The sequence below is a fragment of the Pan paniscus genome, chromosome 18 (genome assembly GCF_029289425.2).
Source record: "Pan paniscus chromosome 18, NHGRI_mPanPan1-v2.0_pri, whole genome shotgun sequence".
In the NCBI taxonomy this organism is placed as follows: Eukaryota; Metazoa; Chordata; class Mammalia; order Primates; family Hominidae; genus Pan; species Pan paniscus.
In genome coordinates this window covers 92295401-92307737 of record NC_073267.2, presented here as the reverse complement: position 1 = coordinate 92307737, position 12337 = coordinate 92295401, and the positions used below count along the sequence as shown (strand labels likewise).

Here is a 12337-nt window from a genome sequence, read left to right as displayed (position 1 = left end):
ATAAAAGCTTAGAAAATTTGCATCCTGGCCATGTAGCAGAAAAGAAAAACCCATTTTGGGGGGAGGAATTCAAGCTAGCTGCAAAAATTTGCATAAGTAAAGAGGAGCCAAATGTTAATAGCCAAGACAACAGGGAAAATGCCTCAAAGACATTTCAGACACCTTCATGGCAGCCCCTCTCATCATAGGCCTGGAGGCCTAGGAAGAGAGAATGGCTTCCTGGGCCAAACTCGGGGATCTGCTGCCCTCCACAATCTCAGGACACTGTTCCCTGTGTTGTAGCCACTCCAGCTCCAGCTGTAGCTAAAAGGGTCCCAAATACGTCTCAGGCCACTGCTCCAGAAGGTATAAACCATAAGGTTTGGTGGCTTCCATGTGGTATTAAGCCTGTGGGTGCACCGGGGGCAATATTTGAGGCTTAGGAGCCTCTACGTAGATTTCAGAGGATGTAGGGAAACACCTGGATGTCCAGGCAGACGACATGGAAATGTTCATGCAGGAGACATGGAAATCCTCTACTAGAGCAATCTGGAGAGGAAATGTGGGGTTGGAGGCCCCACACAGAGTTCCCACTGGGGCACTGCCTAGTGGAGCTGTGAGAAGAGGGCCACCATCCTCCAGACCCTAGAATGGTAGATCCACTGACAGCTTGCACTATGTGCTTGGAAAAGCAACAGGCACTCAACACCAGCTATGAAGACAGCCGCAGAAGCTATACCCTGCAAAGCCACAGGAGCAGGGCTGCCCAAGGCCTTGGGAGCCTACCCCTTGTGCCAGTGTGACCTGGATATGACACATGGAGTCAAAGGAGATTGTTTTGGAGTTTTAAGATTTAATGACCGCCCTGCTGGGTGTCTGACTTGCATGGGGCCTGTAGCCCCTTTGTTTCATTTGATTTCTGTTTTTTGGAAAGGGAATATTTACCCAATGCCTATACCCCCATTATATCTCGGAATCAACTAACTTGTTTTTTATTTTACAGGCTCATAAGTGGAAGGGACTCACTTTGTCTCAGATGAAACTTTGGACTTGGACTTTTGAGTTAATGCTGAAATGAGTTAAGACTGGGGACTATTGAGAAGGGATAATTGTATTTTGCAATGTGAGAAGGACATGAGACTTGGGAGGGGCCGGGGGTAGAAAGATATGGTTTGGATTTGTGTACCTGCTCAAATCTCATGTTGAATTGTATTCCCCAATATTAGAGGAGGGGCATGGTGGGAGGAGATTACATCATGGGAGCAGATTTTCCCCTTGCTATTTTCATGACACTGAGTGAGTTCTGATGAGATCTGGTTATTTAAAAGTGTATAGCACCTCCCCATTCACTCTCTCCCTCCTGCTCTACCATGTGAAGACATGCCTGCTTCCCCTTTTGCCTTCTGCCATGACTGAAAGTTTCCTGAGCCCTCCCCAACTATGCTACCTATACATCCTGCAGAACTGTGAGCCAATTAAACATTTTTTCTTTATAAATTACCCAGTTTCAGGAAGTTCTTTATAGCAATGTGAGAATGGCCTAATATATTTGGCATGTAGTAACTCCTAGATAAGCATTTGCCATTATTGTTTTGTTTATTCACCTGTTCACAGGTATTTGAGTGGCTTCTACCTCTTGAAATATACTTACCATAATACCATTTTAAAGGGTTTAGAGAGAAAAGGAAGGAAGGAAGGGAGGAAAGAAAGGAAGGACAGATAGATGGAAGGAAGGAAGGAAACTGAGAGTGAAAGGTAAAAAGGTGATGTTCTAGACAGCAACTAACAACCTACCCAAGTGGTGAAACTCTGAGATGCAGTAGCCCCCTAGACCCACAATGAATAGAGATCTGATCCACGCAAGCTTCATCCTTCTTGCTCATCCCTTAGGGGCAATAATGGTTTTGAAAGGCTGCTTCCAAGATGCCCAAAGTCCTATGTGTCTGATGGCCTCCTTTTGCTGAGAGGTCTGCAACATGGGCTTTTGTGCACTCTGGATTCAGAACATGAGTAAGTGCCCTAAAATGCAGACATGCCAACTCCCACAGAATTTCCAAGAGCTCCATTTCCAAATCCCCATTCTTTTCCTCTGGGATATTTCCAATCTGTGAATATGGAATGAGGCTTGTGATTATAAGTTCTGGTGTTGAGATCAAACAGACCTAGGTTTGCAAACTGGCTTCTGCCTTCACAATCTGTGTGTGTTTGAGGAAGTTAATTGATTTGCTTGAGCCTCAGTTTCCTTGGCAATGAAACGAGAATAATGTAAGTTCTCTCTTGGTTCTTTTCTCCAGATCTACTCTCTACACATCGACATCCTGCTCTCTTCCAGGGAGAGTAACCTACATGAACCATACCAGTGGTTCCCATCCAGGACAGTTCCCACTCACCTCCCCAGGGACATTTAGAAATATCTAGAGACATTTTTGCATATCACAAAATGCAAAAAAAAAAAAAATGTACCCTGCAAAGCCACAAGAGCAGAGCAGACCAAGGCTTTGGGAGCCTACCCCTTGCATCAATGTGGCCTGGATGTGAGACATGGAGTCAAAGGTTTTCAGTGTCTGATGGGTAGGGGCTAGGGATGCTGTTAAACATGCTGCAATGCATAGGATAGTTCTCTACAATAAAGAATTATTCAGTCTTAAACGACAACAGTTCAGAGGTTGATAAACCCTGGACTACCCCAGCAGGTTTTCTTGCCCTCTGGATTCTGGTTGACTTCAGCCAGTGGGTAAGCCTAGCAGGAATCAGCAGAGGAAGGAGAGGAAGGTTAAGCTATTGATTCCCACTGCTCCCACTCCAAGGGGTTACCTTAAGCTGGCTGTGTACCCCCATCAAAGGCCCCTACTCTACCCGAGGGAGACTCTTCTCCTTCTGGGTTCTGGCAACTGCTACCTCTCCTCATGTTTTTGGCTTAGGAGTGGTAACATCTCTGTTGCTACCTTTGTAAAGAAGGTAAAAAGTGAAAACGTGATGTTCTGGACAGCAACTAACGGTCCACTCCAATGCTGAAACCCTGAGATGCAGTGACCACCTGGACCCACAATGAATAGAGATCTGATCCACCCAGGCTCCACCCTTCTTGCCCTCCCTTAGCAGCAATAACGGTTTTGAAAGGCTGCTTCCAAGATGCCCAAAGTCCTGATGGCCTCCTTCTGGGAGGTCTGCAACATGGGCTACTGTGCACCCTGGATACAGAATGTGACTAAGTGCCCTAAAATGCTGACATGCCAACTCCCACAGAATTTCCAAGAGCTCCATTTCCAAATCCCCATTCTTTTCCTTTGTAAAGAAGGTAGCAACAGAGCTGTTACCACCCCTAAGCCCACCATTTTTTGTAAAACATAGTACCCTTTCAAAGTAACCCTCCTCTAGTTATCATAATTTTACTGTATCGTCTGTTTCCATGTAGGATTCTGAGTGGTATCAGTACCAACCTCATATGGCTGTTACAAGCTTTCAATGAGATAATAGATAGAAACGTTTGGCACAGAGAGAGTCCTGTTGTAAATGCCCAGTAAATCATAGTCTTCTCACAGGTCCACTTTGGGCATTGCTCTGACTCTGGGTCCTCTTGACAGATGGTCCTCCCTTCACATGAACCACCTGAAAATTTCTTTTTTAATTTGCAGCATACTTAAATCTTAGGAGTAGATCAATTTTTTTTTCACAGCTGTGCTCCAGTGTCCAGAGAGAGCCTTTCTGCCATAGAGCTCAAATATGGCATTAAAATATGTTGTGAGTTGGAAAGCCTTTGCAGAAATTCCAGGCCTATATCTGCTGTCAGACGGCACGACATTATTTGTGTCCCTGTCACATAAATTTGGGAGCCCTGTCCATGCTGGCCTTTTTCTCTCCAGGTTTCCTGATTCAATAGTAAAAATCGATGAGCCCAATTTTTATTCCTAGTGCCAGGAGGAAAATGGTAGGGTTATAGCCTACTGCAGATATAGTTGGACAAGATTCAAACCAGCCAAGGGAAACTGCCATGCTTCTGCCCAAGAGAGCATGAGGCCTCGGGCAGCTTCACCGTGGGTGAAATGCAAGACCAGAGTGCAAGCATAGAGCCTGTTTGAGAAAATGGAGGAGCCTATGGGGCAACTCATTCCTTCATCCCAATAGTATACATTGATATTTTAGAGTACTTCTGATGCTTTGGCATTTAAGCTTCTTCCACACTCTTACCTCCAGGTTAGAGAACAATAATAATTATAGATACTATTCACATTCACATCCATGGTCTCATTTAGAACTTGCAAAAGCTCTATGAGTTAGGTGTTCCTATTGGCCGACTTTAAAGATGAGAAAACTGAGAACTGGGGAAGGTAAATCATGTACTCTAGTTTAGTGGTGAATTAGGGTTCATATGCAGACAGTTGGACTCTAGGGTCAGACAGACCAGTATGAGCATAAAAAAGTTACTTTGCCTTGCCGACTTTCTGTCTTCTATGTCACAGAGATCGTGGTACCCATATGACTGTCCCGTCTATAGCCAATACTAAGGACTGGCAGTTAGCACTATTATTAATGAGTAAGGAACTTTCAGTCTGTCATCCCTGAGTCCCAGTCCTGATCTGCTTCTTAACAGCCATGCCCCTAGGGCAAATCATTTAACCTACTTGGGCTCATTTTTCTCATGTCCAAAATGTCCGCCTTACAGGGTTACCAAGAGGACTCAAAAATCAATGCAAAGCTCTCCAAAGTGGAGCACACACACTCCAAGGTGGGGCTCATGATGGTCCACTGTGGTACAGAAAGAATTCGAATTTCTACTTATAATTGATTTGTCTCCAAAGAAAATTAAGCTTTCCTAATATTTATGTATATACAGACACTTGCCACCCACTTTTTTTTTTTTTTTTTTTTTTTTTTTTTTTTTTTTTTTTTTGAGATAGGGTCTCACTCTGTCACCCAGGCTTGATTGCAGTGGCGCAATTATGGCTCACTGCAGCCTCTATCTCCCTGGCTCAAGTGATCCTCCTACCCCAGTCCCCTAAGTAGCTGGGACTACAGGCATGTATCACCACACCTAGTTAAATTTTGTATTTTTTATAGAGACAGGGTTTTGCCATGTTGCCCAGGCTGGTCTCAAACTCCTGAGCTCAAGGGATCTGCCCACCTCAGCCTCCCAAAGCGCTGGGATTCCAGGCATGAGCCACCGTGCCCAGGCTTATATTTGATCAGTATGTCAACTTTTTTCTTTATTTTACAATGCAAAGTAGCTGCTGACATCCCCTCATTCATTCACTCGTTTTTAGTGGGTAAGTTTAAGGGTTATAATACCAAGTTTTATGACTTAAAAGACATTCTTGCTAAGAATCTATTTATTAAAGTACTAATAGGTAAATATAAGTGAGAAGCCAAAAAATGATGGAACTTACCCTTCTTCCACTTCTGTTTGGGTTCTTCATGCACCACCTTAAAAGGCAAAATAAATGATGATACGATCCATGCTGACAAAACACTGCCCACCACCCATTCAAAGGAAATTATCATAAACTGGTTTGGAATATGGATTTATACCCATTCTTATTAACCACAATTTTTTCTCTATGTCTAACTTGTACCTGGAGATACCATCTAATGATAGTACATGGCCACCACGATTAGCAACACATCAAATATTGTTTATTGTAACTTTATTTCCTCCTTTAAAAATTGCTTAAAAATTGCGTATGTTTCATAAGATACTCAAAACACACTGTTTGAGATTGTGTAAGTGGCTAATCAAATGTAATTCTATCAGTGGCATATGCTTCAAATCACTTTTGTAGATGGGTGTACAATTTTAAAAGTGTAGGGACACCTAAGATTATGTATATAATATACTAATTAACTCGAAATCTGCCATGCAGTAGCTTCTCAATAAACAGCAACTGCTATTAACAATTTCCTATTTATTGGGCATTTACTTCATATAATTTTTTTACAAATCTTAAAACACTTTTGTTATGAAAAATTTCAAACATCCAAAATATAGAATCATTTAATTACCCTCATGTACCCTAAACCCAGCTTCAGCAATCAACATCATTTTGCCAATGTTGTTTTATCTCTTCCTCCACTTATTTTTTCCAAACTATTTTAAAGTAAATCTTAGATCCTTTCCCCTGTAAAGAGCTCTGCATAGATCGCTAACTGATAAAGACTTTTGTTTAACCACCTTCCCATTTTCACACTAAAATTGTCTTAATGTTACATTATGCATTGTAACACACACACTAATTATCTTAATGTCATCACTGTGCAATTATTATTATTATACTTTGAAAATGCAAGTATGATCAGATTCCTCCAGGTGTACCCCATCTTCTCTCCTTCACAACCATACCCACTCTCTACACAGAGGCAAAATCTAATACCACCTGCTCCTTCTGCCCCCACCCCCAAACCCCTACTTTTTCCTCCACGCTCTGGGCACATTCCTTCTGGAGTCCCTGAAATACCTTCCTCAGTCCCTCCCTGCTCAGCACTACACCTGGCTGGCTCCTTTCCCTGTTCTCCCCAGAGCCAGCTCCTTCTCAACCTTCAGGCCTCAGCTCTAGGTCACCTTGGCAGAGGGGCCTTTCCTGACTATCCACGCAGGACCCTAGCTGCCATTTTGCTCCTCCACTGTGATGAGTGCTCGTATGTCTCTGAGCACTCATCACAAAGCTGAGGTTTGCAGCTTGCTTCTTGCCTGTCCCCATGATTGACTGGGAAGAGCTGGGTCTGTTCTATTCACTAGCCTTGTCCTGGGGTTGAGCTCAAGGCTTGAGAGACAGCGGCAGCCCACACATATTGTTGAACAAAAAGGAACAATGAAACCATGATCTTACCCCCTGCTTCCTGCTCACTCCCATCTTATCTTCCAGCATCTGTTCTTGCTTCTCCTCCAACCTGTACGGTCTTCCACCTCCCTCTCAACGGCCCACCTGTCCTTCACCACATCTTCTCCATCCCACAAGATTCAGATAAGGTGAGACCTCCTTTGGGAAGCCTGAGCTGCCTCTGTCCTCACTTCCCTCACCAAGTTCATCGAATCATTCGTGCATCTCTCATCCTCATGACATGCTGTGCTCCTTGAAAACCCATGTTCCTGTCCTACTCATCTTTGTAGTCCTGCACAATGCCTGGAGCACAAGCCTGGGATCTCCATCAAGTTTTTAGGACCAAAGAAAGGAATTATTCAGGGTTGGAAGGCAGAGTTAACCCTAAAGGGCCAGGGAATGCAGAGTAAATAATATAGCAGGGATCAAGGACACGGCCCAAGGACATAATGGAATGTCATACCAGGAAGGTTTGGATCAGTTATTGAGATCTAAATGCTGAACAAGTGAGAAGGTCCCAGGCTTCCATTTAAGGATGTGCCACATGTGATCTCGGGGAGATGAAACCCTTTAAACAAACCTAGAATAATCAGAATATAAGCTCCACTAGGAAGAAGCTTCTTTAGGGGAGGAATTTTTATCTGTACCATTCACTGCTGTATCTACCATGCTTGGTACATAGTAGGTGCTCAATGAAGATTTCTTGAATGAATAAATAAATGGATAAATAAACTCAGGGCTGGATGAAGACAAAGCAGAGATACAAACTGGAGACAAACAGAGGCAGGATAATAGCTATTTCCTCAGCAGCCATGGGAAGCGCCTAAGAAACAAGACACAAACCTGCCAACCCTATGATGGTCAATACCAAACCTATTTCATTTAAACTTGTATTTCCAATACCCAACAGTCTCTGGCTCCTAACAGTGCTCAAAAATTTGTTGTGGAATACATGGCTGCTTTTGCAAGATGAATGCCACCATTATTTAGCTTCAAATGAATTAGAGTTTTCAATGTTCTTCATGTCTTTAGTGAAAATTCTATATTAGTTCAATTTCTAAGTTTTTGTTAGCTCTGTTTTTAAGTGTTGGATCAATTCCAACTTATCAATCAAGGTCAGAGCTGTCATTAGAGCATCTGCTTTGCTAACATGAGTGTGTTTATATTTTATTGAGCTTTCTATTTTTACAAGCCTGACATACTAGTACATGCCAGGCCATGTCCAGATCAAGAAACTATAAATGCAACAGCAACATCTTATGAGCTATTAAAAGACTGTCAATGAGGAAAGAGGAGAGGTTTTGAAGATACATAGATTTGGCAAATTTTACATTAAACAAAGAATTATTCAGTGCAGGATTGCTCAGAGCCTTTGTTTTATTAATGTGAAATTATGATTCCACAAAGAGAGGGTGTCAGAAGATGTAGTTCTCCAAGTTGTTTATTGGCGGAACCCTATGTTAGGTGTTTTTCATGGGACACCATTTCGCAATTCTGAGGTTATTGTTCCCAGAGCATGGCTTAGAAAATGCTGTTTTCCCGAATACCAAACCATGAAGCTATTTGCATTTTCCAAACCACTTAGTTTGCTTAAATAACTGTTCTACCATAATTAAGGGAGGTGTGCAGTTATTCACACTTCACACCCACTCCTCTTAAGAACAGAAGCACAAGAATCCAGAGAGATTGGGCTTTGATATGAGCTTGACTTAGTACAAATTACAGCTTTGCCACTTAACAAATTGTATAATATCCTACAAATTAATTACTTCTTAGCTTTAGTTTTCTCATCCATAAAAATAAGAACAATGACAGCACAGTAGACAGACGCCATAGTCATCATGGTCAGTGATATCTTTGACAGGGTATGGCAAGGCCTGGCACAGAGGAGGTAATAATTCATTCATGGAGTGTCGGGCACAGTGGAGACTCTGGATGCAGCTATAAACAAAACAGACTGAAGTCCCCTGCCCTTGGGAGATACTAGCCCAGCAGTGATAGATAGAAAGGTAGACAGAGGTGGACAGGACTCCCCAGATAGTCCCCATAGTGCAGCCAGGGTGGACACCAGAACTCTAGGGCAACATGGGAAGTCTCTGGCCAAGTTCCTGGTGAAAGGAAAGCTATGAATTGTCCTGTTGCCAAGACCCACCTGAATGCTGCCTGTGCACTGTCGCTATAGCCTAATTAGTGGCAGAAGATGCCTTGATCCCTCCCGCTCCCCAGTATGATGGGGGCTCAGAACAGCAGAACACCTGTGCAGCCTCACACTACAGTGTCTTTGGACACACATGCCAGCCAGCCCCATAGTGAGGACCAAAGACACAAGGAGATCATTTCCGGTCAAATTCATCAATTGTAATGAAATCTCCACGTTTGCTGCTAGAGACTGATTGCACAGATACTTGCAGATGATAAAGCCAGACCAGGAGGCTAGAGCCCCATTTATTACGAAGAGGCTCCTGCAACTTTTTGAAATGGCAACCCACACCTCAATGAGCAGATGCTGTATGCTGTTTTGTACTTGTCTCCCAATGATGGAGCCAAATGATCCACCGAGCTGCCTGTATCTTCTCCATTACCTGCCTGCCTGGAAGATGGAGAAGTTAGTCTCTAACTGCACTTGATTTTTCTCCTTCTGCTTGCCTCCCTCCCATGGCAGCTTTCTTACAGGCGCTGGGCATTTAATTGTACATGCCACTATTCGTCGTGCCCAGAGCTCAAGTAGGGGCTGCTGGCCCTAGCTTCTTCACACTGCAGGCTGAGCGTGCTCTCATTCCTGTCCCGTCGGCTTCATGAATCATAGTTCATGTTCTCATAATTATCTCATGTTTTGGGCTCAAGAGGGAGATCCTAGCAAGCTCAAGAAGAAGGTGAAGTTTTTAGTCTGCACCAAATGAGGAACACAACTGTGCATATTTCCTTTGTATGTCAATTAGCAGCATATGGTGAGAGCCAAACACACTAATAAAGTTATAAAGAAATATAGGGGTTAGGGAGACAGATGCTTCCTCATAGGTGCCGGCAAGAGCGCATGCTGTTAACGTTGCAATTTCCCAAACAGATTGTCTGAACACCTGCGGATGTTCAAGGGCCCTCCTACTCTCAAGTACTCTCCTTGGTGTCTCTTTCAACAAGATCATCATAATTCAGGGAGGGTTATGGTGTTTAGGGTGGAGAGGCTATGTGACAAGTTTCATCTCACACCTGGGGTTGGCTGGAGTGCTGTGTTGAGAAGGATTCTGAGGCTGCACTTGGGCTCAGCGGGAACAAAGACAGTGTTCAGTTATTATGTTTGTCACAATGGGGCACGGAGCAGGAAAACGCATGTGCACGCATTGGACCTGTCTGCGAATGGAAAAGAGCCCTCACTGAGAAACCGAACATCTTGCAGTCCTGAGTAAGTCATTCCCTTTCCTCAGCCTTGGTTTCCTGATCTGTAAAATCAAGATGGTGATAATATTTCCATTATGGTGTCATGGTAAAGATCAAACCAATGAAGTGTGTAAAAAGGCTTTGAGAACTAGAAGGCATTATGCAAATAGGAGGTAATATACTTGTAAAAATATCTATGTATGCACCTGAGTGTATGTGTGTGCTTGCTTTTCTAATGCTCTAGAGAGAGGTTCTGAACCTTGGCATTTTGACATTTTGTATTGGATCATTCTTTGTTAGGAGAGGATGGCTTCTGCCTTGGCCTCCACCCACTCAATGCTGGTAGCACCACACCCCTCAACAGTTATGACCATCAAACATGTCTCCCAGACATTGATTACCAAATGCCTGCTCGGGGAAAAATTGCCCCCAGTTGAGAGCCACTGGCCTAGCACAGTAGTTTCTCCTCTGGCTGCACATTAGACTGACCTGGGGGGCTTTTATAACTATGTCAACGGCAGGCTTCAAGCTCCAACCAGGAAGCTGGTATTTAATTGGCCAGGGATGGGTGGGGCATCAAGAGTTATCCCAAGGTGATTCCAATACACATTGCAGAATGGACAGCCTTTCACAAAAGAAGGAAGGAATCCTTTCTGAGGGAACATAGGTTCTCCTCTCTGGAAAGCTACAATCCCATGGGTTCCCCAGCTGTGTCTAAGACTCGAAGCCACATGCTCTTCTAGGGAAAGGCCAGGGGTCCTTCCTGTGGGGAGAAATCAAGAAGGTTCCCCATGCCCCAAACCAATATGCAATGTCCTTCCTCCATTTAACCACAAGAATTTTATTTTTTTTAATGAGTCTATGAACAATGTATTCTTTCACAGATGACTGAGAGAATGTGACGAAGAAGATAATGAAACAGGATGGATATCCATGCACATCTATCTTGAAGCAACTTTTCAAAGACAATGGAAGCCCTAACATCCCTTTGATGAAACGAAGCTACACAGAAACATAGCAAGTAACATATGACTGGGTACAAATGGTAAAATTAAAGGCAAACATTGTTGATGAGCTCACTAGAGCTTGAAGTATGGAAGCACAATATTAGCCTTGGTGGAAAATAACTTCATTGAAATATGTCCTTCCTGCCACACAGCTTTGCTAAGATTCTGAAGCATTCTGTCTCTTTCAGCCTCTGGCTGTCTGTCACTAGGCATTTTCAATAGAACGAACAGAGAAGAGAGTTTGGGAATGAAAGTAAAGGATAATTGAAGTCTTGCCTTGATCTATTGTTACAACCGAATAAGCAGAGACAAATACACGGTCCCTGCTTAGACCCTCATGGAAGCCCTTTAGCCCCTGGGGCCAGTGAAACAGTCAGTCCATCAGCATATACATACAGGACACCCACCATAAATAAGTCACCGCGCTACACTCTCCAGGGGATACAAAGATGGATAAGATGTAGATCCTGACTTCTAGCTGTTTGTAGTCTAGTTAGGGACCTATAAAGACATAATCAATAATCCTGCATGGCCTGAGCTTAAGTCCAAATGAATGACATCAAAGAGAGACACCAAGCTGGGGGGCTTCACAGGAAACCAAGTAAACATTGGACATAGAGACCCAGCAATGCAATCAGTCCCCCGGCATTGTTTCTTATGAATTGATGTGCACGGGGCTGTTAGTCTCCTGAATGAAGGAGGAAAGCACCCAGCCGAGAGTCATGTGACAGAAAAAGCTGGAATGATGCCTGTCTCCTCCTTGGACACAGCAATCAGCTGTGTCCCTGTGTAAGAGATGGGGGGATGGAGGAGGCACAGGCAGAAGCAAAGGGGGTGAGACAGAGGGTAAGAGGAAAGGGTCACCTCCTCTCTCTGAGTGGTGAACAATGGCGAGACCAGCAGGGACTTGTGGAGGGTGCAGAGAAGGTGAAGCTCTTGTCCTTTGCCATGGAGCAGAAGCAGCCTTCGAGGCAGACCTTGATTTTTCAGCAGAGAAAAACAGGATCTCAGTATGTGGCAAGGATATGACCAGGGTGCTGCCAGGAAAGCAGAATGAGACTGTACATGTGTGGCCCCTGTGTGTCACCCTTTGGGAATTGCTGGACATATTTGGCTTGTCTTTTAGGGATCTGTCAGCAGATACCTTCATTCTGAGCTTGGGAG

At 43.8% G+C, this 12337-nt stretch overlaps 1 long non-coding RNA gene across 2 annotated transcripts in view; it reads left to right on the top strand.

Moving 5' to 3' along the window:
- Positions 1–11438, top strand: part of LOC134729316 (uncharacterized) — a 30354-nt gene extending 18916 nt beyond the window's left edge. The window contains exon 3 of one of the 2 annotated variants that reach the window (XR_010110300.1): positions 11051–11438. This is a non-coding gene — a long non-coding RNA (uncharacterized LOC134729316). Of the gene's footprint in view, positions 1–2273; positions 2878–11050 lie in introns of those variants that run through there. The other variant, XR_010110299.1, reaches the window with a different exon arrangement.
- Positions 11439–12337: the final 899 nt, after the last annotated feature.